The 24,606-nt window shown below is 38.8% G+C and overlaps 1 long non-coding RNA gene across 1 annotated transcript in view; it reads left to right on the plus strand.

Annotated features, from left to right (window-relative positions):
* LOC309629817 overlaps window positions 1-24,606 on the plus strand; it is a 613,218-nt gene that overhangs the window by 110,128 nt on the left and 478,484 nt on the right. The gene's annotated exons all lie outside the window — the stretch shown is intronic.

Consider the following 24,606-nt stretch of genomic DNA (forward strand, 5'->3'; position numbering starts at 1 on the left):
GCAATGGAATCTTCATAAAAACATGCCATGTTTTAACCAGTCTGACTCATACATGAAAATGTTTATCCTCCACTTAATTTTCATCAGCCATTTTTTGCAGAGATTCCCATCTTAATGTCTTAATTCTTTATCTTACATTACTCTCAGTAAAAAAGAATATATGGCCAGAGGAACAAAATCAGCAAAAGGAAAATGGTCAAGTATGAAAGAATCTGGTGAAAGGACAGAGTGAAAGATAAATGCAAGGACAAATCAGAAAAATTATTTACAAAAGATCATCAAGAAAGATTAATTTCCATGACATGGAAATTAATGTTTCAAGATCTGAATCATGAAAAAAATCTCTACAAAAGCTTAAGGAATGAGAATAAAAGATAAAGGGTAGAAGTCACCTGAAATATTTAGCCTATTAAGCTACTGGTGAATGGTATCACACACTTTCTGAGAAAGCAAGTGAATATCTGTCCAAAAAAAGCTGAGTTAAGAATGAAAGGAAATGAACCTTTATTGAGCTCATCCTCCATCACATATCAGGCACTTAGCAACAAACTGATGCTCAAAGAGGTCAGTTAACTTAACTGAGATCATGAAATGGCCAGAAACAGAGAGTGGATTAGAAACCATTTCTATCTGATTCTAAAGGTCACTCATGCAATTCAGAAAGCAAAACCTTCTAGAATTTTGCTATAAGTCAAAGCAAAAGTTTTTGGAGCCAAATGGCAAAGATAACTGGAATTTTTTAAAAAATAGGATTGTCATACCATACTATCCACAGGTACAAAAAACACCATGGCTTTGTTTGAATACCCTACTTCAAGATCTCAATAACTGGCAAACTCCTACTCTTCCTTAGAGACTGAATTATTCAGGTGCCCTTCTCTGTCACAGCATCACCAATCATCAACAGATAACATTTACTACTCTATCTATGCAAACCTACCAGCAGAGGTTGGGAGGAAGTCTTCCAGTAGCATGGCAACAAACCGCTGGGGGAGGCATCAGAGTGGTCCATCAGTCTTCCAAACTTATACTGAGAACCCAGTAGACTAAGTTCTCAATCTGCTTGATATTAGGAATACTGAGCTAAACACCACTGTCCTCCTGTCTTAGTAATTCAGGCTGCTATAAAAAAAAAACACAGAGTGGGTGGTTTATTAACAGAAATTTCTCACAGTCTGGAGGCTGGAAGTCTGAGAACAGAGTGCCAGATTGGTTCAGTGACCTCTTCTAGATCACAAATTTTTCTTCGTATCCTCACAAGGCAAAAGGGTCAAGGGAGTTCTCTGGAGCTTCTTGTATAAGGGCACTAATCCCATTCATGAGGTCTTCACCTTCATGGCAATCACCTGCCAGATATCCCACTTCCTAATACCATCACATTGGGCATTGGGATTTCAACATAATGAATTTTGGGAAGACACAAACAAATTTTGGGAAGACACAAAAGGGAAACATTCCCTTTCATGGAGTTCAGATAGAGTGAGGGAGATAGATGGTAATGGGCTACAAAAGCATAGAGTACAGCCTTGGGCATGGATCAGGGCAGGAAGGGAATCAGGAGCAATAAAATATCCAGTGTTAGGGCAGGCATGGTGCTGGGGAAATTAGAAGCATATACCATAACACAGATGATTAGTTGGCTTGAGGGTGTGCTGAGAGCAGGTAGCAGGACCTCCGTCTCTCAGGTAAGGCTCAGGGGCCCATTCCCTGTCAAAGTAACTCTTTACGAGGCAGGCATCCATTTACCAACTGATGAACAACAAAATAAGAATGGGATGGGCAGAAGTCAAATTACCACTAACACACTGCACCCCCAAATTCCAGAGCCTTTCAAGAACGTAGTTTATGTCATTATGCTCTCAAGCAGTAACATGGTAACTTACTACAGCTATAGCTATAGCTATTGCTCCATTGACATTAGCTTTGGGAAAGAACTGCAGAGGATAAGAATTAGGAGGATAAGAACTGCAGAGGATAAGAATTACCAACAAAGATAAAGGTAAAAATAATTTTTGCATTCATTATACTTCTAAGAATTTGTTTGCAGACCTGCCAAGTCATAAGCTACTGTAAGAAAAAAACTGACTATTTGGCAAAAGATTATAAAATATTCGAAATATATAAATAATATTCTAATGGTTCTTGAAAGAAAATCATCTATGCTAATGATAAAGAAAAAAGGAGAAATGAAGGAAACAATAGCACAGATCAATAAAACTAAAAGCTGGTTCTTTGAGAAGATAAACAAAATTGATAAACCATTAGCCAGACTCAGAAAGAAAAAAAAGGGAGAAGACTCAAATCAATAGAATTAGAAATGAAAAAGGAGAAGTTATAACTGACACTGCAGAAATACAAAGGATCATGAGAGATTAATACAAGCAACTACATGCCAATAAAATGGACAACCGGGAAGAAATGGACAAATTCTTAGAAAAGCACAACCTTCTGAGACTGAACCAGGAAGAAAGAGAAAATATAAACAGACCAATCACAAGCACTGAAATTGAGACTGTGATTAAAAATCTTCCAACAAACAAAAGCCCAGGACCACATGGCTTCACAGGCGAATTCTATCAAACATTTAGAGAAGAGCTAACACCTATCCTTCTCAAACTCTTCCAAAATATAGCAGAGGGAGGAACACTCCCAAACTCATTCTATGAGGCCACCATCACCCTGATACCAAAACCAGACAAACATGTCACAAAGAAAGAAAACTACAGGCCAATATCACTGATGAACATAGATGCAAAAATCCTCAACAAAATACTAGCAAACAGAATCCAACAGCACATTTAAAGGAACATACACCATGATCAAGTGGGGTTTATCCCAGGAATGCAAGGATTCTTCAATATACGCAAATCAATCAATATGATACACCATATTAACAAATTGAAGGAGAAAAACCACATGATCATCTCAATAGATGCAGAAAAAGCTTTCAGCAAAATTCAACACCCATTTATGATAAAAACCCTCCAGAAAGTAGGCATAGAGGGAACTTATCTCAACATAATAAAGGTCATATAGGACAAACCCACAGCCAACATCGTTCTCAATGGTGAAAAACTGAAATCATTTCCACTAAGATCAGGAACAAGACAAGGTTGTCCACTCTCACCACTATTATTCAACATAGTTTTGGAAGTTTTAGCCACAGCAATCAGAGAAGAAAAAGAAATAAAAGGAATCCAAATCGGAAAAGAAGAAGTAAAGCTGTCACTGTTTGCAGATGACATGATACTCTACATAGAGAATCCTAAAGATGCTACCAGAAAACTACTAGAGCTAATCAATGAATTTGGTAAGGTAGCAGGATACAAAATTAATGCACAGAAATCTCTTGCATTCCTATACACTAATGATGAAAAATCTGAAAGAGAAATTAAGGAAACACTCCCATTCACCACTGCAACAAAAAGAATAAAATACCTAGGAATCAACCTACCTAAGGAGACAAAAGACCTGTATGCAGAAAACTATAAGACACTGATGAAAGAAATTAAAGATGATACCAACAGATGGAGAGATATACCATGTTCTTGGATTGGAAGAATCAGCATTGTGAAAATGACTATACTACCCAAAGCTATCTACACATTCAATGCAGTCCCTATCAAACTACCAATGGCATTTTCACAGAACTAGAACAAAAAATTTCCCAATTTGTATGGAAACATGAGAGACCCCTGAATAGCCATAGCAATCTTGAGAAAGAAAAATGGAGCTGGCGGAATCAGGCTCCTGGACTTCAGACTATACTACAAAGCTACAGTAATCAAGACAGTATGGTACTGGCACAAAAACAGAAATATAGATCAATGGAACAGGATAGAAAGCCCAGAGATAAACCCATGCACATATGGTCACCTTATTTTTGATAAAGGAGGCAAGAATATACAATGGAGAAAAGACAGCCTCTTCAATAAGTGGTGCTGGGAAAACTGGACACTACATGTAAAAGAATGAAATTAGAACACTCCCTAACACCATACACAAAAATAAACTCAAAATGGATTCAAGACCTAAATGTAAAGCCAGACACTATAAAACTCTTAGAGGCAGAACACTCTATGACATAAATCACAGCAAGATCCTTTTTGACCCACCTCCTAGAGAAATGGAAATTAAAACAAAAATAAACAAATGGGACTTAATGAAACTTAAAAGCTTTTGCACAGCAAAGGAAACCATAAACAAGACGAAAAGACAACCCTCAGAGTGGGAGAAAATATTTGCAAATGAAGCAACTAACAAAGGATTAATCTCTAAAATTTATAAGCAGCTCATGCAGCTCAATATCAAAAAAAAAAAAAAAACCCAATCCAAAAATGGGCAGAAGACCTAAATAGACATTTCTCCAAAGAAGATATACAGATTGCCAAGAAACACATGAAAGAATGCTCAACATCATTAATTATTAGAGAAATGCAAATCAAAACTACAATGAGGTATCACCTCACACCAGTCAGAATGGCCATCATCAAAAAATCTGCAAACAATAAATGCTGGAGAGGGTGTGCAGAAAAGGGAACCCGCTTGCACTGTTGGTGGGAATGTAAATTGATACAGCCACTATGGAAAATAGTATGGAGGTTCCTTAAAAAGCTAAAAATAGAACTACCATACAACCCAGCAATCCCACTACTGGGCATATACCCTGAGAAAACCATAATTCAAAAAGAGTCACGTACCAAAATGTTCATTGCAGCTCTATTTACAATAGCCAGGACAATGGAAGCAACCTAAGTGTCCATTGACAGATGAATGGATAAAGATGTGGCACATATATACAATGGAATATTACTCAGCCATAAAAAGAAACGAAATTGAGTTATTTGTAGTGAGGTGGATGGACCTAGAGTCTGTCATACAGAGTGAAGTAAGTCAGAAAGCAAAAAACACATACTGTATGCTAACACATATATATGGAATCTAAAAAAAAACGGTTATGAAGAACCTAGGGGCAGGACAGGAATAAAGACGCAGACCTACTAGAGAATGGGCTTGAGGACACGGGGAGGGGGAAGGGTAAGCTGGGACAAAGTGAGAGAGTGGCATGGACTTACATATACTACCAAATGTAAAATAGATAGTTAGTGGGAAGCAGCCAAATAGCACAGGGAGATCAGCTCGGTGCTTTGTGACCACCTAGAGGGGTGGGATAGGGAGGGTGGGAGGGAGACGCAAGAGGGAGGGGATATGGGGATATATGTATACGTATAGCTGATTCACTTTGTTATAAAGCAGAAACTAACACACCATTGTAAAGCAATTATACTCCAATAAAGATGTTAAAAAAAAAAAAGGAGAGAAGATGGGAAGAATGTGGATGTGCCATGTTAAGGGTAGAAAAGAAAAGGCGAAAAAAAATAAAAGGAAGGTAATAGCAGAAAATAGAGAAACAAGGAGTAAAAAGAAATACCTCTGCACTTCCCTTTTCTAAACCATCTGTGGTTTCCAAAACGTCTGTGCACCACTGGATACTGTATTTTTCTGCCTCACAGTAAACATGGTTGTGGCCATAGAATGGGGAAGGGGAGTTCTCAGGATTCCTTCATTGTGACCAAACAGGTCTGCCCCTTCAGCATGATGTTCATTCACCCTCCTGATGATGATGTGATACAACAGATGATTGCTGAAGGATGCAGCAGCCCATAAAACTAGATAGATATAGATAGATGATAGATAGATAGATAGACAGACAGACAGACAGACAGATAGATAGATCCCAATAATACAATGCTAAATTCTGGGTCACCATATTCCCCAAGTGAAAAAAAAAAAAATTAATGTACTTCTTGTACACTGTTAGCTGTAAAATATACAGATTTCAGTCCTTCACTCTTCCAAACTACATACCCAGATAAACTGATGTGAGTATTATACAGAAATATAGTGCTTGGGTTTCGAGATCCCTTTCTGTGAAGTTCAAAGGTTTATTATTTCCAAGTTAAATAAACTCAGCAGAGACAACCATAATAATCACACCTAGTAATAGCTAATATTTATTTGATTTACTTATCCTTATGTGTCACGCTCTGTGCCAAGCACTTTATCTATATTCTCCCTAGACCTCCAAATGCTCCAAAGGTAGAGCTATCCTTACCTTTCTTTATAAATAAGGGAACTGAGGCATAGAGAGGACAAATGACAGATGGTGAAGCTGGAATTCACAGATAGACCCTCTGACTGTAAGCCTATACTCTGAATCACTCCACTTCCTGACTCCACTAGAGGATTCTACCTTCAGCTCTGCTGTATTCAACAGTACCCTACATTCATATAGAGCTTAGTAGTGTATAAAATACCCTTTCAGACTTTGACTCACTTGATCCTCACAACTACTTTGTGAAACAGGCAAGGATATGTCGTCTTCCCCATTTCATGGGTAAAAACTGAGCTGGGTTAAGCAGCTTCCACCAATCATTAATATATGGCAAAGTTAGGACAGGACTTATATGTACATCATCCAACTCTAAATGCAGTGCACTATCCACTGCATCAAGCTCCTCTTCATCTGACTTCTTCTAGGAACAACCAAGATTTGACTTCACACTGTTAAATTACTTGTTGAGGACTAAAAAAATTAAGGATCAGAGAAAGAGATATATCGCCTGTCAATTGCCTTAAATTATCGCCCCCTCCCATCCCCTGCAATCTCCTAGATTTAAATAGCAATCCCTATATAATAGGGAGCTGTAAATTTGCCTATTTTGCATTTGACAAAAGAGGTTTTTGCTGAAACATTACTTGAAGGTCCAGAATTTAACTATATACCATTGAGTTACTATAATTATTCGAAGCAATGTTAAATCAAAGTATTTGAAATCACCCTTTAATCACAATTAGCTCAAAAAACAAATATGGTTTTCAAGATACTCCAGGTGTTCTGACTTTGCTTTGATAAACATTGAACCGAAGACCAAGGAAGAGTTTTGTTCACTTTGCAGTTTCCTCCTTCAGTGCCCCTTGTCTCCTTCTGCATCTTATTGTGAGTTCTTATTTCAATTTATTTGTTTAGGAGTTCCAGGTGAATTTCTTTGATGGAGATTTTCACATGTGGATGTCTTAGGGCTTCTCCACTGTTAATTCCCAAGATTCTTTCCCATGTCAGACTTCCTATTTCCTACTGTTTATCTTTTTAGGTCCTACACCTTCAGCCTTAACACCACTCACTCCACCCCTTGTGGTCCAGCTCAGCTCCAATAAATCTGACTTCAAAGTGAGACGTTGACCCCCAAATCCTCCTTTCTTGCTCTCCCCAAAGACATAAATATGCAGGTCCTTTTCCTTTCAAGGGTTTTACTGCTAATCACAGAGGGAAACTAAGAGTAGTACAACACACAATGTCATTCTAATTACTTATCTAAAGCTCCTGATTTCCCTCTGAGGTAGCAAACTGAAGCCTCCATGTGCCCTCTGCTAAACAAAGTATAGCAGTAATTCTGGGAAGATTAAAAGAAAAAAACACTGATCCCTTAAGTCCATTGCTATCCTAGCTGCCTGAAGATTGCTCTTTTGCCAGCCCAACTCAAATATCACCATCTAATCATTCCTGAGCAGAGACTGGGCCTCCTACTTGCCCTGCCCTCTGCCCTTGCCCAGCTTTTTGCATACTACCAATAATAGTATTGTTACAGACTGAATGTTTGTGTCCCTCCCAAATTCATATATCGAAACCTAATCACCAATGTGATGATATTTGGAGATGGAAACTTTGAGAGGTGATATGGTCATGAGGGTGGAGTCTTCACAAATGAGATTAGTGCCCTTATAAGAGAGATCCCAGGAGACAGTTGTCTGTGAACGAGGAAATAAGCCCTCACCAAACACTGAATCTGTAAGTGCCTTGATCTTGGGCTCCCCAGCCTCCAGAAGTATGAGGAAAAAAATTCTGTTGTTTAAGCTACCCAGTCTATGGTATTTTTGTTATAGCAGCCAGAATAGAATAAGACAAGTACTACATAATAAGTACCTCCTTTCTCACATTCAAATCAATGTTCAGGAATTCCTCTCTCTTTCTCTTAAGCCAGTGGTACAGCTACCACGTTGCTGCAAGACATAGCTCAGGGTCAACAAGGTGTGAGGATGACCATTTCAGGTCCTACATGCCCCCTTCTCTGGGCTTTCTGTTCTGATATGTCACACATCCCAATGAAACCTAAGAATGGAGATGCCACTGAGGCACTTTGGGGCACCCTCTCTGTAGCTCACACCAACCCCTCTGCCATTGATGGCTGCCTTCCACACTATCGCCACTGATGCTTTCTCCCTCATCCTCTTCCAAGGAAGAAGAGGTCTCTTCCTCCCTTCTTGCCCATGGAATGGGCAGATAACCTGATATCTTTAGATCCAGGCCTCCCCACTTGACCCGTGGCCTCGGCCCAGAACTTCTCTAGACATCTGGGAGCCAAGGCTCCCTGAGGAAGTGCTAATGGATGTCAGCTAGACTCCTGGCAGTTGGCAAAATTCCTTTGGATTCTTTCCTCAGTAATGGTTCCTCTCTCTAGATTTGGAAGTACTATTTTAAAAATGAAATATAAAATAGACAGAGATGCATTGGTGGGTAGATACATAGATAGATAGATAGATAGATAGATAGATAGATAGATAGATAGATAGGTAGATAGATAGAGAGAGAGAAAAAACAACCAAAAAATAAGCGATACATGCTTCTTTGACTCAGAGGCAAATTTGTATGACTAAAGTCCCACAGGCAGAAGGACATTAGATCAGATCACATTAAATACCCCCAACTACTCTCCCTCAACCACTTCCCTCATAAACAGATTAAGTATGAGCAATTTATCAGGGGAACAGTTTGGCTGGGGCGGCAGTGCAGGAAGACAATGAAAGACTGTTATAAACAAAGAAGGATAAGTACTGCCAGAGAGTCAAGTGCAACTAATCTTCTCTCTCATTTTCTCCTTTCCATCTGTAGCACAAACCACAAATAATCAAGTACTGTCTTGAAGAGAATGACTGTTACCTGGAAAGGAACCTAATAAAGCATTCATTGTCAGCATTATGCACTGCAGACTTTACCGTAATCAGGTCAAGAAAGTGCCATTACATGAGCATGGAGATCATTTTACTTTATAGAATCATTCTTTCTTGTGATTGTGCGTAATGAGATTTACCTGATGCTGTCAAGGCTGGGGGGTGCTCAGGAGTATTAAGAATAAAGCCCTTTTGTTCAAAGAACTAAGGCAATTCTCCCTTTCCAATGTTTTTATGATTTGGGTTAGAATTGGCAAAGTTAAAACAACAGAAGACCTAGAAACCTCCCCTCCAAGAACAGACAGTTGGAATCAATACATTTTCCTGAAATATCTTGTCAAGCGTGGTATTAAAGAGACTATCTTGGGGGCTTCCCTGGTGGCGCAGTGGTTGAGAGTCTGCCTGCCAATGCAGGGGACACGGGTTCGAGCCCTGGTCTGGGAGGATCCCACATGCCGTGGAGCAACTGGGCCCGTGAATCACAACTGCTGAGCCTGCGCGTCTGGAGCCTCTGCTCCGCAACAAGAGAGGCTGCGATAGTGAGAGGCCCGCGCACCGCGATGAAGAGTGGCCCCCACTTGCCACAGCTAGAGAAAGCCCTCGCACAGAAACGAAGACCCAACATAGCAATCAATCAATCAATCAATCAATAAATCTTTAAAAAAAAAAAAGAGACTATCTTCAGGACTGTACGCATTTGACTATCTCTTCATAAAAAAGGTCAGTATGCTAATAACGTTATGTGCCTTCTATTTTCCTTTCAGTGTACAGATTTTCTCTTCCCCACTATGGGACTCAAAGACAAGCTTACCTGATGTCCTTAAAGCAACCCTGGTTCTACTGTTTTACAACAAAATCTCTAGTGCAAATATGTGTGTGCATGTGTTTGTATGTGTCTGTTTGCATGTGTATGGGTGTGTGTGAGAGAGAGACAGGGAGTGAGAGAGAGAGAGGATGTGTTTGAGCATTGGAATGTGCATCTAGAATTTTATCCTTCATCTTTGTTTTTCATAGCATCATTTACATTACAAAAACAGCAAACTGGCATAAGTTTCAAACATACAAACTTGCTGATAGTTTTCTGCAAAGGGACAATGGCAGGATCAGAGAGATACCTCTTGCTCCAAATACAATTTAACATTTTGAAATATGATTTACTTTCTGGACTACAGCCAGGCAATTACCATTGGCAAATATTTCAAGTGGGAGAAATGAAGTGGTTGCTACTAGTCCCATAATTTGGAATTGCTGCTAACAGATTTTATATATCATCAACTTTTCTGCTATTCTTTTTTAGAAGATACAATAAAGTCTTAATATTTCTGCATTTCAAGCTTAGTGTCAGCTTTGCTGATGCTTGAGACAAAACTGTGTAAGTGGCTCCCTCTGGTGCTGCTACTAGCATTAGTTTTGGGGTTTTTTGGGGTTTTTTTGTTTGTTTGTTTGTTTTTAATATTCACAGCCATAGATGTAAACCAGATTAGCTGCTGGGAAAGGTAAGTAGAAGCCCTGAAGGCCTGCATCACTAGAATTGTCTCTTGGAATACAATTCCACTTGGAATAAAATTAGATGAAGGGTGACATCCTTTATGATATGGGAATAGACACAGTTTCTTCCTTGGCCTTTTTCCTTCACTTCATATACACCAAAGAGAACTGCAAAAGGTAAAAGAAAAGTCATGTTCACTAAACCCTGGCCAGATACCCTCATCCTTGTTCCTGAAATTCTAATGCCCCAAGAAACTTCTTAAGTACTTCTAACAGACCTCCATGCGACCATCAATTCTCTAGCCCTGGATTCCACTTTGACTTGTGGCCTACATAGTAGTGATTGGAGCAAACATGGGGTCATAAATAGTCTGTTGCAAGAGGCAACTGAGGGCTCCAGAACAGCATCTCTTAATGGCAGTGGGAAAGAAGCTAGCAGAATCTCCTTTCATGGCTGCGATCCATAGTTGTCTCCAATGATTGCTTTTTCAATACAAGTCCTACCCACAGACAGCCAATGGTTGAAGTCTAGCCTCCTAGGTCAGTCTCCACATTGTAATGCAATGGTGATTAGTCAAAGGCAATCTGCAATCTTCAGGCTCTCCCATGTTGATCTTGTCCTCCTTTCTCTCCAAGAGGCAGTACATCCTCCCTGATACATTTCTCTAAAGCACAGCATAGCTTCCACCATCAGCCAGAATGTTAATGCATTATCACTCTGTACACTGAGAAAACAAGTGACCATATGTAGCCTATGCCAGCGAAGCTCTAACTGTGAAGAACAATGGCTCTGAGTCAACAACAGAATTAAACTACTCCCTCTTGTGAAGCTCTTCTGAATATTTTAAGTGTTGCCTTGAAAGTGTGGGATTATGTGCAAGCATAAACATTAGCTTAATGCAATTTTTTGGTACAGAATATGCCAGAGTTTAAAAATCAGAAATGAAATGCAGAAAATAACTTTGGGATAAATTTAATTTTTTTTCATGTGTGATTAAAACATGATTGAAGAGGCATACTTTATGTATAATTAAAGTTGCTTTGTAATTAAGAGATTTAAGCATGTATAGAAAATGATACAGCTTAGTTTGGAGATTTTACAAAGGCGCCTATTAAACACTCACTCCCTAGCAAGCCTGACTCAAATGTTTTCACATTCTAATGCTGATAGAGTCCTTGAATTTTTTTGAAGCTGCCAATTTCACCATTTCTAAATGCTTTACCCTTCCTTCCATGAGCTTGTAAAATAAAAACAGCACTATCTTCCTTGCATTAGCCAAAACAATGACGTAGAACACTCTATGGCCTAATTTCAAAGGCTCCAGAGGCAAAAAGAAAGATTCCCTGAATGTCTGAGACCGGGTCTGACTTAGCTTTGCCTTCTCTACTATGCCTAGCACCGTGTCTAACCTGCTGCATAAAAAAATATGTATCAAATGCCTATTACTGAGTAAGCAGAGAGTGTGTTTGTATATATTTGTGGAGGGTTATCATGGTAATAAGAACACTTTTGGATGTTTTTTATGTGCCAGACAAAGGTGCTATAATACATTATTTCATCTAATCCCACAACAGCCCTATGAAGTTGACAACATCAACCCTTTTGGACAGATACATAAACTAAATTAAAGAAAGTTTGAAGACTACAAAGAATAACGCATTTTGTACTACCTTGGCAACAGGATCACCTTTGGGACTAAAGAGTGGGGCAGAATAAGTTCATTTTCCTCAGTCTTGTTAATTTTTTGCCCCTCTCCCATGCCCCAGTTCCTCAATCCCCCACCCTCTCCAAGGATTGCCTCTTGGACTCTCTCTAGAACCCTAAAGCATTCTTCTGGTAAGCACCTGGCATGAACAGAGGCTTCATCTCACTGGAAATGGTCCTAGTTTAAACTGATCTTCCAGGCCTTCCTCATCAATACCTGTCTATTTTTTATTTCATCCATTTTAGCCAAGTATCACATGGGGGAGGGAAAAATTCAGACAAACATATTTGTACTAGAGTGTTAGTTGCTGACATTCATAGTTAGGAGGCTTTTGCAATAGTCCCAAGGTACAATGGAACATTTTTAATTTGAGTTTTGGTTTTCAATACAGAAAGGGAACCACAGAATATACTGCAGGGATCAGGAGTCATGGGTACAGGGGTAGGAGGCAGGGGAGAAATAAGATTCATGAGGATAAGAAAAACATAAACAGACTGATAGATGGATGCTGGGTTAATCTTCCCAGTGGCCAGGAACACATTTCCTAGTGTCTCTCCCCTTTCTCATCTAAAGAGTATATGGAATATTAATAACCTTTCCAAGAAAAGTACTTGTTTCTTCTCATACTTTCTGATATCAAGCAGTCATCTACAATTTTCAATTAAATCAGATAGATAGATACATAAGCAGACAGGTAGATAGATAATAGATACACACACACACACACACACATATATAAAACTGTTTTTGCAAGCTTAAGTATAGCAGATTTAAAGCATATTGCAAACTTAAATATGCTCTTTATATTCTATCTTCCTGATAGAGGTTTCCATTCCAGTGATTATGCCCTCTTTCTGCCCTATACCAGCATCACTTCACTCTCTTGTTCTTTATGGGTTTGCAAGGTACAGACAGGACCCAGGAGGAGAGGTGGTTCTGTGAAGCCCCATGCTTCTTTAGAGTTTTAGAGAAGACTGGTGAGGGAATGACATTCTAAATTGAATACCAAGACTATTCCCAGCGTATTTCTGACTGGCAGAGTCGTAATGCACCGATTCGTGAGAAATTATGACCATGTTTATGGAGTTCTGTAGAAAACATGCTCATGCTCTTCTGACTGATTCCGTCCTTGTTCCCTGGGTGCTGGTATTCTACTCACTGATTCACAAAATGAGCTGCTGTTTTTACAGAGTGGATTCAAGGAAAGTCAGGAGAGACATGTTGATTTTCTGTGAAATTTAGTAGAAACTGAGGAATGTATCTCACTTGAAACTGCACCTCCTAGACCTTAGAAATGTTACAATTTTTTAAGTGATGATGAGGATGATTGCTGGGTATTAAAAGGCAGATTAGCACCAACTAGAGCCTCTCTCCCTTAAGCAAATGGGACATTTCAATGATAAGTGTCCAATAATCAGCAGATCTGGAAGGACTGAGTCAAGCATTATGTTGAAAGGGAGCTTGGGAAAGAAGGTATGTTTGGAGAGGCAGAGTGTTTCTAGTACTTCCTGGGGAGAGGGTACCCAGGTTAGAAAACAGTATCTAGGCAGGCTATGATAAGAATCTCCTCTTTTGATGACAAACAATCAAAATCTCAAATGGATTTGTTATCAATCACTTATATGCATAAACACATACTCAGAAAGTCATATTTTCCATTTTAAATAATTTAATTTGCTTTCTGGTAGAAATGAGTTTCTTCTTATATGAGTAATATGAACCAGTTTTTCCAAGGACCTGTTTATCTCAGGATAAGTATATAATTTATATTTCTGATCTGCATAGGTCCTAAGCCAAACTACTGAACACGGAATGAGATGAATTTTCTCAATGAGTACATTTCTTTCTTTTCTACAGTAACATTTCTGTGGATTGGTATGTTTTTTGGTTTTGGTTTTGCTTTTTTCCTTTTGAAAAAGTCTAGAATGACCAGTTATCTCTGTAACATGTCCTATTCTTAATTTTTACTGCTTTTGTTCAAGCAGTTCTTTACTTCCTCTTCTTCTCCATTCATTCATTCATATCCCAATCTCCTTCAAGTAACAGTTTCTTCACTAAGCCTTCCTAAAAATAAAACTCTCTTCTTTCTATCTTCTGACAATTATTGCCTATACTTCTAAACTAATAATTCTATAATCACAGATATACATCATATATGATTCTGGTATATGTATTACTGTCCTGTATGTAAAACTGATGCATGAAAATATTACATGAAGATTGGGATGTTCCAGTCCAAGTTCTATCATTGTATGTACTGAGCAAGTCATTTCTTATCTCAGCCTCAGTTTTGCCACCTGCAATCTAAGAAGGTTGCCCTATAATTGCCTAAAACAAGCATTATGGCCCATCTAGTTTCTCAGCTGGAAATACCACTGAATATTTATTGAGAGCTTTAAAAATGAATTGTTCTCTTTTTAAAACATGTTTTACAGTTCATCTGGGGTCAAAAATTGTGATTTTCCCTTTTAGTCATAAAATAGTGATTGCAATGTAAATACAATCTCAACATCCTATTTTATGGTCTAAGATTCTACCATTAAATAATATTCTCCGTGTTAAATACTAGTATCTTGAATATTTTTCTTATGGATAAATGGACCTACATAGAGGATTAAAATAATTAATTATTCAATAAAAATCTACTTTCTTGCAGCAATATTATATCTCTATCTTACATATTCCATGCTTTAATTATTTTAAAAGAGAGCTTCCAGAATATGTAGTTTAAAAAAATAGGGAAAGGTTTCTTCATGCTGTATAAATCAACTCACTTTTATGGCAAAATGGGTAGGTAAGAGGCAACATCATGTTTTCTTTGTGGTGACTACAGCTACAATGAGAGAAAAGAGAGTGGGACACCTTTGGAGAGCTTGTTATTCATCAGAAAGTAAGCACCCAGCTTTCTGACCACTTAAGAGCAGTGGCAATTTTCAAATACAATACAGAGAAGAATCACTGTTGTCTGTGGAATTGCACAGTAAGAACTGTCAAGATATATCCACAAATAGTAGCATCTGACTGATCCAAGCCAAGACTCCTCTTCCTTTTATTCATATTTTTTAAAATCAGTAGTATGGGGTTGAGTAATGATAAAACAAAAATTAAAAAAGAAACTTCATTTTTACCTGCTAATTTTCTCCTGCTTTTTACTGATGACTCTCTTTTTAAGCAGAACATTTATATATAGTGATAGTTAATTCCTTGTGGAAGTTTTCTTTGTTCTTGATGGAAAATGCATTATCTCCTTGCCTCCTCCCACTTCTACATCCTTTATTTGGCTTTGATTTATTCTATAATCTTTCCATACCAGTATGTTTGAGAAGAAGGGTCCTCAGTTTTAACTCTGTTCTTTTGAAACTTCTGCATTGCTTACAGTTGTTTTAAATAACAAATAAGATATGCATGTTTAAACCTCCAAAAAAGCTGTATAATCTTAAAGATATACAATACATATTGTATATCTTAAGCCTACCAGTTTAGAGTAACGCATCTCTATTACTATATATCTATATAATACTGGCTTAAATATATATATATATATATATATATATATATATATATATATATTATTATAAACATTCTTTATTACTGATAATCTTTCCCCAAAACAGTTCTGAGACCCAAAAGACACATTTATTTTCAATTTGTCCAACTATATATTTTAAACACTGAAACCAAGGCCCAGAGAGATAAAGTGAATTACAGGAAGCGACACATATAATTATTAGAAGAGTCTGCTCTATAAACTCAGGTCTCTTGATTCCTAGTCTTGTGCTTTTTTCATCCTACCATTATCCATCTGGAAGACTAGCTACATTTTGTATATTGCAAACTGGGAGGGCAAATAGAGAATAAAAAGGTTTAGAATTAGATTCTAATCACACTCTCTAAGAATTACGTATTATTCTCTCTTATCCAAAAGCTTAGAGATTAATTAAATAGTTTGGTTAATTAATTATCATTATGCCATTAGCTTGTTTAAAAATGAGGACACATATCATTAAAGTTGCCATATTTCATTAACTCTGACACACTATTTTTTAACCTTTAATATCTCTGAAATCAGGATGCATTTTATAATTCCTTATAGCCAAGCAGTAGTGGAGGCATAGTTGCCATTGACTTTGTATGTGAAAATTGGTTCTATTTCTCTTGCCACGACCAGACAACCATCACTCCTGATGTTTTAGGACAACTGAAGGAAGAAATATGAGATCTGGTTGTTGTCTGAAAATCTTCAATTGTCACATTCTAGTAAGATCAACAAAACACCACCATCAAAACCTTCAGAAGGTATCAGCTGCTTGAAATGAAATCCTGAAGACAACCATGAACTATTCTTAAGAAAGGGTGTATCACCAACACACACAGACTACTGTTGGGAAAAACATGGATACGGATATGACCCTGAGTCAAAAAAAAAAATGATTCAAAAGGGTGAGAATCTAAATAGGACAAAAATTTTTGAATTCTTAAACCAATGTGTTCATTAATGTACTTTTTATACATGCATAAGATTAATATATTAGAAAAATCTACATCTATTTAAGTCTAAATTGCTTTTTGTTAAAGTATAAAATTCTAAGTGGTAGGAAAGCATTGTATAACGATTTCATTGGGATGCTGCTTCTTTCTAAAGCATACATAGAATAACGATGTGTCCTGCAGTCAGTGGTACCTTAGTTTAAATGAAATATTTGTAAAGTATTCAATAAAATTAAGCATTTTATTCCCTAAGAGAAGCCTCAGGAACTTGCAGTACCTTAGGGTCAATACTGTAAACCATAATTATTTCACAGTGGATAGGCTGAAGTACAAGACACTGCTAAGTCCAGTGGAGAGAAGGTCAGACAGATGCCTAGAACATGCCCTCCCCTCGTGGTCTTTACTCGATACAAATGTGCCCACTAAAATGTGAACTATTTAAAACCCAATTTCACTCTGTTTTCACTTTCAAATATGCCTTCTTCAAACAAAAAGGAGAAGCATCTGTTTCTGACCCCAAACACAAATGGAGTTACTAATTATCATTTTAAGTTTGATTCAAAAATCAGTTTCCCTGGAGGCAAGGAGCCCAGGTCAGAGGTGGTAGCTGTGCTGCAAACCGCTTCAGGCTTGGAGCCTGAAAATAGAGCACTGACGATGCAAAGATGTGACTCTGAACATACATTCTGAAACGCCAGGGGTAACAGAGAAGATTGCCAACGACCACAAAATTTGCTTTGGAACAAAGAGAGAAATCAGATCCATTCTTTTCTAGTTCACGGTTCTTTTACCGTGTAGCTTTGGTGTTAAAGTTTAATTGCCCCTTTATAATGGGGAGAAGTTATAGGGTAGAAAGGTGGTTATTGAAATACTGAGGATAGAGGGTAAAAAAGTTGAAAACCAATTGCTATCTGGTCATAGAGCAAAATACATATAATGACTTCAGCTATACATCCTTCACCTACCCTGCCTTAATCTTCCATCTGTCTGCAAAACTACAGTGTGCATCTCTCTCAAATGGCCCAGGCATCACTCACATCTCCTTTCCCTGAAATCCTATTGTACATGTTGATGGGAGCATAATTCAGAGTTTATTGCACACAATATTGTCTTATTTCTAAACATATATTCTTTCAGGAAGAAAACATTTATTGAGTGATGTATGACACCATTCATTTTTTGTACATGTATATACACATGTACATATACTTCCTCCTTCCAAAAATAATTTGAAGCAGCTTATGATAAAAAGACCAAATACAATCAAATCTTGAATCAAAGTTTAAGTTTTAAAATGGATTCAAATAATGAAACAGGGTAAAAGGAGACAATTCAGGACCTCTTTTTCAACTGAACACAAAACTGGCTCTGAGCTTCCATGAAGTCAGACCAAAAATAAATGAAAATAAGGCTTTCTTTGCTTAAAAAAAAAAAAGACTCATAATGTTTAATGAGATACTGGCTTGTGAGCTAAAAATTAGTTCCCTCTCCTAGACTCTCCAAGTAAACAATTATCAAAAGCAGGGAAGTAATTTTAATTGGGCATAACTGATATCAAGTCCTTCTTCATGAGAATAACTGGTAACAGCGTTCAGTCATTTCTCACATTATTTGTGATTTATTAATATAAGATAATATGACAAACATAGATGACCTATTTAGTAAGAAGAACATGCTCTGCTTTAAATATGGTTTCTGTTATTATGATACAGTTATAAGTTGAAAATGTAGGGTTTTGGATTTATACATGGAATGTAGCATAATAATTCTCCAGATAATATTGAAAAAAAATCTCTGGAACATTATGAAAGCAATCATTCTATATCAGAAGCATGCAGCCTGACATGTGGACAGTTTATGTCCATGGATCCAAAGACTGTTTAATTCTTGTGTGTATGAGTGTGTGTGTGTGCAAGGGCGCATGCACTTAATTCCAGTGTAGACATTCCATATTATAAGAACTTCAAGGAGGTCAGGGCATGATGTTTATGGCACATCCTATTAGGTACCCTAGGTTACAACTATTGCCTCCTTCCTGTCAGTTAACAAGAGCTCTGATTTTGTCTAAGTGTAACACTGCCATGTCTACAGGGAAAGCAGACCTCTCCTCCAGCCCCTGGGGAAGGACCATGATTGATCAAAACCAGTCATGCAATGTATTATCTCTTTGCCAGTGATTAGTTTAGGAGTGGGATGTGTCATAGCTTTAGTCAATCAGGCATAAAGGGAAGTTTGCTGATAGCTTCCGGAAAAAAAATTTCCTTTTTTGATTAAAAGAGACATTTCCATGAGAAGAAGACTTCCTCTCTTCTTTTTGCTTTGGGTGGGACTGTTTGAAGAGGTAGTGTTTGGCTTGGTGGTAGCCATATTGTTTATCCTGTTTCCAAAATGGGGAGCCAAGAGAATTACAGCAAAGCTGTCCCAGAGCTGTGACATCCTTGAACTGCTGAGGTAGCCAACTGTGGACCAGTATACCTCCATAATCCTTGTCCTGAGAGATGATTCTTTACTGTTTAGATTTTTAATTGGGTATTCTGTTGCTTGCATGCAAAGGTTTCGTAACAGACACCATATTTTATATATCTATATTCTACACAGACATGAGCAAAAATTGGCATTCAACAACCTCATGGGAAAAAATTGTATCAATCAGATAAGATCATTGGTCATCAGGGCGATATTGATATATCTTTGTAAGGCAGAATTCTTCCTTACAATGGTAAACTACACTGAGGTAAATAATTGAGCAACCGAATTTAAAGTTACTATAGTCCATGCTAATACACCTGTACAAAAAAACATTATTTTACCAAATGCCATCACTGGCATGTGCTATCTTTATACATGCATTAGAAAAGAGTATTAAAACAAAGATCTGCATTTTCTTTCCTTGACAACATTTCTCATATGATTGATGACTAATTTGTAAGCATGAATAGCAAATTTTACTGCTTTATTCAATAGATTGAAGAAGACAGGGTGCGCTCTGACCAAAAAAAAAAAAAAGTTAGGAAGAGTAAGATGCCTCCATTCTGCCGTTATTTTCCAAGTAAACTATCATCCAGAGGAAAAATAAAATCACAGGATTATCACAGTTATTTTATGAATATTTAGCATATGAAAAAATTATATCTATCCCCTTTTATGGCTATTTACTTTTTCTTTACTTTTTCTCCTTTCTGAAATATTTAGGTGAATTTTACATATTCATTTATTCTGTCACAGTATCAAACACTTCTAGTTTCCAACCCCGAATCAGTTTCCCCTTCTCTTTTCACAGATTCTGATTTTCTTCAAGGTAGTGGTATGCCAGAGGAAAAACATGTTTCCCAACCTGTAGGCTACCTAGAAGTAGTGATTTGACACAGTTCTGGTAGGTATAGAAGTCTACGGGGAGAATGTCCACATCACAAAAATGACAAAATGCTCAAGGAGAAGGCTTGTTTGGTCCTTTCCTCTCCCTTTTTTCTCTTTTTAATCTCATAAAGAGCCCTCTACCATTTATTAAACAAAAATCAAACAGATCCTCACCACCACTGCAATGCAAAAATGGGGAAGTAGGAAACAAGGAATTTCCTTCCTTCAGACTCTAGAGTAATCATTCTCAAGTTCTCAACCCAGGAGGATTTAACCTCTAAGGGACATTTGGCAATGTCTAGAGATAGTCTCGGTTTTCAGAACCAGGGGGGTGAGTGGGTGGAGGGTGCTACCGGCATCTAGTGAGTAGAGGCCGGCAATGCTACTGAACAGCTTCCAACATACAAGATACTCCCTCCACAAAAAAGACAAAGACTTATGAGTCCCACATGACACTAGCGCCAAAGTTGAGAAATCCTGAGCTAGAAAACCCTTTGTTACCTTCCCTTGCCCCCTCCTTCTTTGGGCCTAGAAAGCAGACATGATGCCAGAGGCACAGCAGCAATCTTACGACCATAAGAAGGAAAGCACCTAGATGATAGATGAAACCTGATTCCTTGTTTAAATGCTTAAGCAACTGTCTTCTCCTGATTTTGTTTTAATAATGTGAGATAAATAAATCCTTATTTGCTTAATCCACGGTTAGCCAGATTTTCTGTTGCCTCATAGCCAAACGTATTTCTAAATAATACATTTATCATTCACTTATGGTCTGCTTTATATTTAGACGTAGAGCTAAGCATTCTGAATGAAACAATAAATTAGGTATGGCTTCTGACCTCTGGGAACTTATTCTCCAGGGAGGGAGCCAATCATCATCAAGTGTGAAAGGTGGGGGACTCCTAGCATGAATAACATGTTGTGGGAGCTCAGAGTAAGGACAGCAGGGTGACAGAGAAAAGACCACTTTAAGGAAACAAAGTGTTTTCCCATCCTACAGTTGGGGTATATGTGTTGGGGGAGAGGGAGCTGGGAAGTAATCCATAAAGAAAGACTAGTATAAGAAAAGCATAGAAGCCTAAAATGTCAAGTAGTATTGGGGAAAATGGTAAGGAGGAGTCAGGTGAATGGAATGCAGAGTAAATTGGGGAGGAGTTCCAGGTGGAAGGTGTTTTAACCTAAAAAGGAAGGTTGGGGAGTAAATTGTGAAAAGACTTGAATGCCCTCAGAGGTCTAGATATTACCATCCAAGCTATAAAGAGCCATTGGCCATGGTTGATAAAAGATCTGCAAGACCAGACCTGTGTTTTAGAAAAAAAAAACATAAATGTTTGGTGAACTGGACTTGGGTGATTCCATTTACAAATAATTAAATATAACTGAGGAATCACATCTTTCTATTTACAATCTAATAAGATAGAAACAGACACCAAACTTCACTTCAAAATACTTGAAAATGTAGCAGAAGTGTATTGTTGAACTGTTGCAGTTTCCAATGTTACTGTTAATTCCAATTGTGTTTTGCTTACAGAAACTACAAATTACATTTGTTCGATAATTCATAAAATAATTCCTTTGTGTAAAAATTTTAAAAAAGAATTCTAGAAATAAAAAATTACTATGCTTTGTTTTTAAAAAAAATGTTAGAAATGGTTTGTTTCAGCACATGGAATTCCAGAGAGGTATTTTTCAACTACGCCTACTACATCAATATTGCCCCTCAAAAAGTTGTCAATAACATTGGAGCTTAGATTTATTTATATCTGTATTCTCTAGTTATAGCTACTTAATTATCCTATAAAAATTGTATCTAATTTAAAGAAATTTGAAGGAAGATATAGACTCTGCCACTGGATAACCATGTGTAAATAATAAGAATAGAATAAAATATGAGAATTTCAGGGTTGGAAGAGACTTTAGAAAGTCAGGGAAGTCAGCCAACCATGCAAAGAGTGATCAAACCTTCAAACACTCTGCCTGCAGCAAATGGAGTTCTCAGCCTACCTTCTGTGAGTATATATTCCACCCTCAATTTGAAAACAGTTCAGACATTTATATTTGAAAATATGTTATACTTAAATATAAAAGGAAAATTTCACACAATGAACCGCCACTAAAGGAATAAAAGACTGACAGAAAGTACTTTGGAGTGGGAGGGGGGAGACTATGGAAAGGAGAGTTGCTTAAGAGGACTTTTCTGAAGCCCACACTGCAGGAAGTCTAGTACAGTCGGTTGAAAGACTGACTCCCTCAATTTTTGCTTACGTTAATAGGATTGGAAAGAGTAACTGTAGAATAGCAGGCTTACAGAAAACAGTTACTTCTTTTAATCAAACCATGTAATCAGAAGGCCTGAGTAATAATTAACTTCCACTTGCTATGTGAATCACTCCGCAGAGCAGGTAGACTTGAGATTCATTCTCTGCCAAGGGCACGGTAAACTTAATGTTTTTGTACTTAACACTTAATATTTTAAGTACGTGCATGGCCCTTGCTTCTGAGCTCATTTCAAAAAGCTGGTGTTCTGCTAGGTTACAATGGCTGATTGAAATGCCGAGACATTTTATACGTTTTACGCTCAAACACATGCACCCACACCTTTCCTTAGTGATATTTTTATACCTATGGTCTTATTTATCACTAAGCACAATTAATTTTTGAGAAATACATAACTGTAATTTTCACGTAGAGCATGATCATTTATTTAAGCGAAAGTAGTCTACTGTAGTTTCAGTATAAAAAGAAGAAAAATGAGTATATTGAGTACCTATAAAAAGGCAGAGTAATAGATACAGGGTTAGTTCTCTGATTCCATGTTTTCTAAGTCCTACATGTACCACTATGGCCCTGGAAATGAAAAGAGAAAGAATACCTTTGTGGACGCCAACTGCTCGTGATTCAGAATAATCACAAATATTAAACACAGAATTTTCCTCATCTTTTTCCCTAACAACCTCTTCTGGAATAAATCATTCCTAATTGAAAAATCTCAACCTAAATAATTTTAAATTCACTGCAGGTGGCTTTTCATCTCTACTCCCAAAGCATTGTGCTGGCCGGTCGGGAGCCAAGGGAGAAGGTCGGCAATGTTTGGACTACCTTCTCTGCCCAGGGGACTTGATTGCCCCATAATGCATAATCTATTAGCTGCTCATCGCGGGGATCTACCGAGTGACCTCCTGACTCGAACCAGGCACATCTGAAAACCACTTCGCAGGAAATGTTGTGCGGAAGAGCAACTTTCTTATCCCCGTCAAACTCCGAGGCGGAACCGGTCCCGGAGGGCCTGGGGAGAGAGAGCCCGAGGCTGGAGGCAACTCCTCCGCGCTCCGCCCCGGCCTCAACCAAGGGTTTTCTCGTGGAGGCGGCATTGTTCCTCCAGCAGCTCAGCCTTCGTGTTTCGCCAGGAAACCCTCCCCGCTCTCTCGTAATCTTTTCCCTATTGCTTTGGTACCTCTCTGCCGATTTCTCGGCTCCTGGGCTCTGTGGTCCCTGGACACCGCTCTAGGGTGAGACGCTGCAGCGACTGGGGCGCCGCTCTAAGGCGTCGGAGGCGACTGCGCTCGTCCGCCCAAGCTCGGGCGGCGTGCGCGCCTCATTCTCGCTTCCTCCCTTCTCTCCGGGGCTCTCCGGCTCCGACGGGCTCTCCCGGCCTCTTAGCCCGTCTCCGGCTCGCCTCCCCCGCGGTCTCTCCTCACACCGGCGCCGCGCGCACCGCGCGCACCGCGCGCTCAGCGTCGGCCGCCGGGTCGTCGGCGCGCTGACACGACGCCCCCCGGCCCGCAGACCCGGACTCGGGCTGGAAGGGTCAGGGCGCCGCGGGAGGCGGGGAGGAGGGGCGAGGCGAGCCGGGGCAGGTGGGGAGCGCGGGGGGCGGCGCGAGGCGGTGGGGGAAGAGAGAGCCCAAGAAAAGAGAAGATGCATCTGCTCTGAAAGCGCCAAGGAAGAGAGGACGGAGGGGGCAGGAGCGGAGAAGAGCCGAGAACACCCACCAGGAGGGGTGGGCAAAACGGAAAATTTACAAAGTGCCGGGACGAGAGCTGGTGAGCGGAGGAGGAAGGAGGCTGAAAGGAGAAAAGGAAAAATAAGGGCAAGTTCCCACCTCTCCCCAAAAGGTCGAGTCTGAAAACGCTTCCCAAGAACAGAGAGAGTTAAACAGGGACTGATGGTGTTGTAAAGGGTGGGTTTAAAAAGCAATTAAGTGTCGTGTAGTTTTTCCTATACTAGACTCAGCTCCATCCCCTTCAACTCTGGTAAATGACCCTCCAAGTAAATGAACTGGCAGTAGGCAGAAACGGAAGCTGAATTTCCTCCCCTGTGGAGTCCTCCTGAGATACTGGCTCTTCTTTAAATGAAAATAACCATTTGGGAGGTTCCATGACCCCCAGTGCTAAAGAAAGCACCCAGTTCATGAAAGTTCATTATTTTTATTGCCTTTATTTTCGTCAGAGGATAGAGGTCCGGGGTTGGCACCAAGAAATGTTGAAAACAGCTATCGAGGTAGCATTCTTTTTCAAAACGACAAAATGGGTTTCCTAAAACAGTTAAAAGGGGATTG

This window comes from Balaenoptera borealis, assembly GCF_965194805.1.
Source record: "Balaenoptera borealis genome assembly, chromosome: 5".
NCBI classification, from domain to species: domain Eukaryota; kingdom Metazoa; phylum Chordata; class Mammalia; order Artiodactyla; family Balaenopteridae; genus Balaenoptera; species Balaenoptera borealis.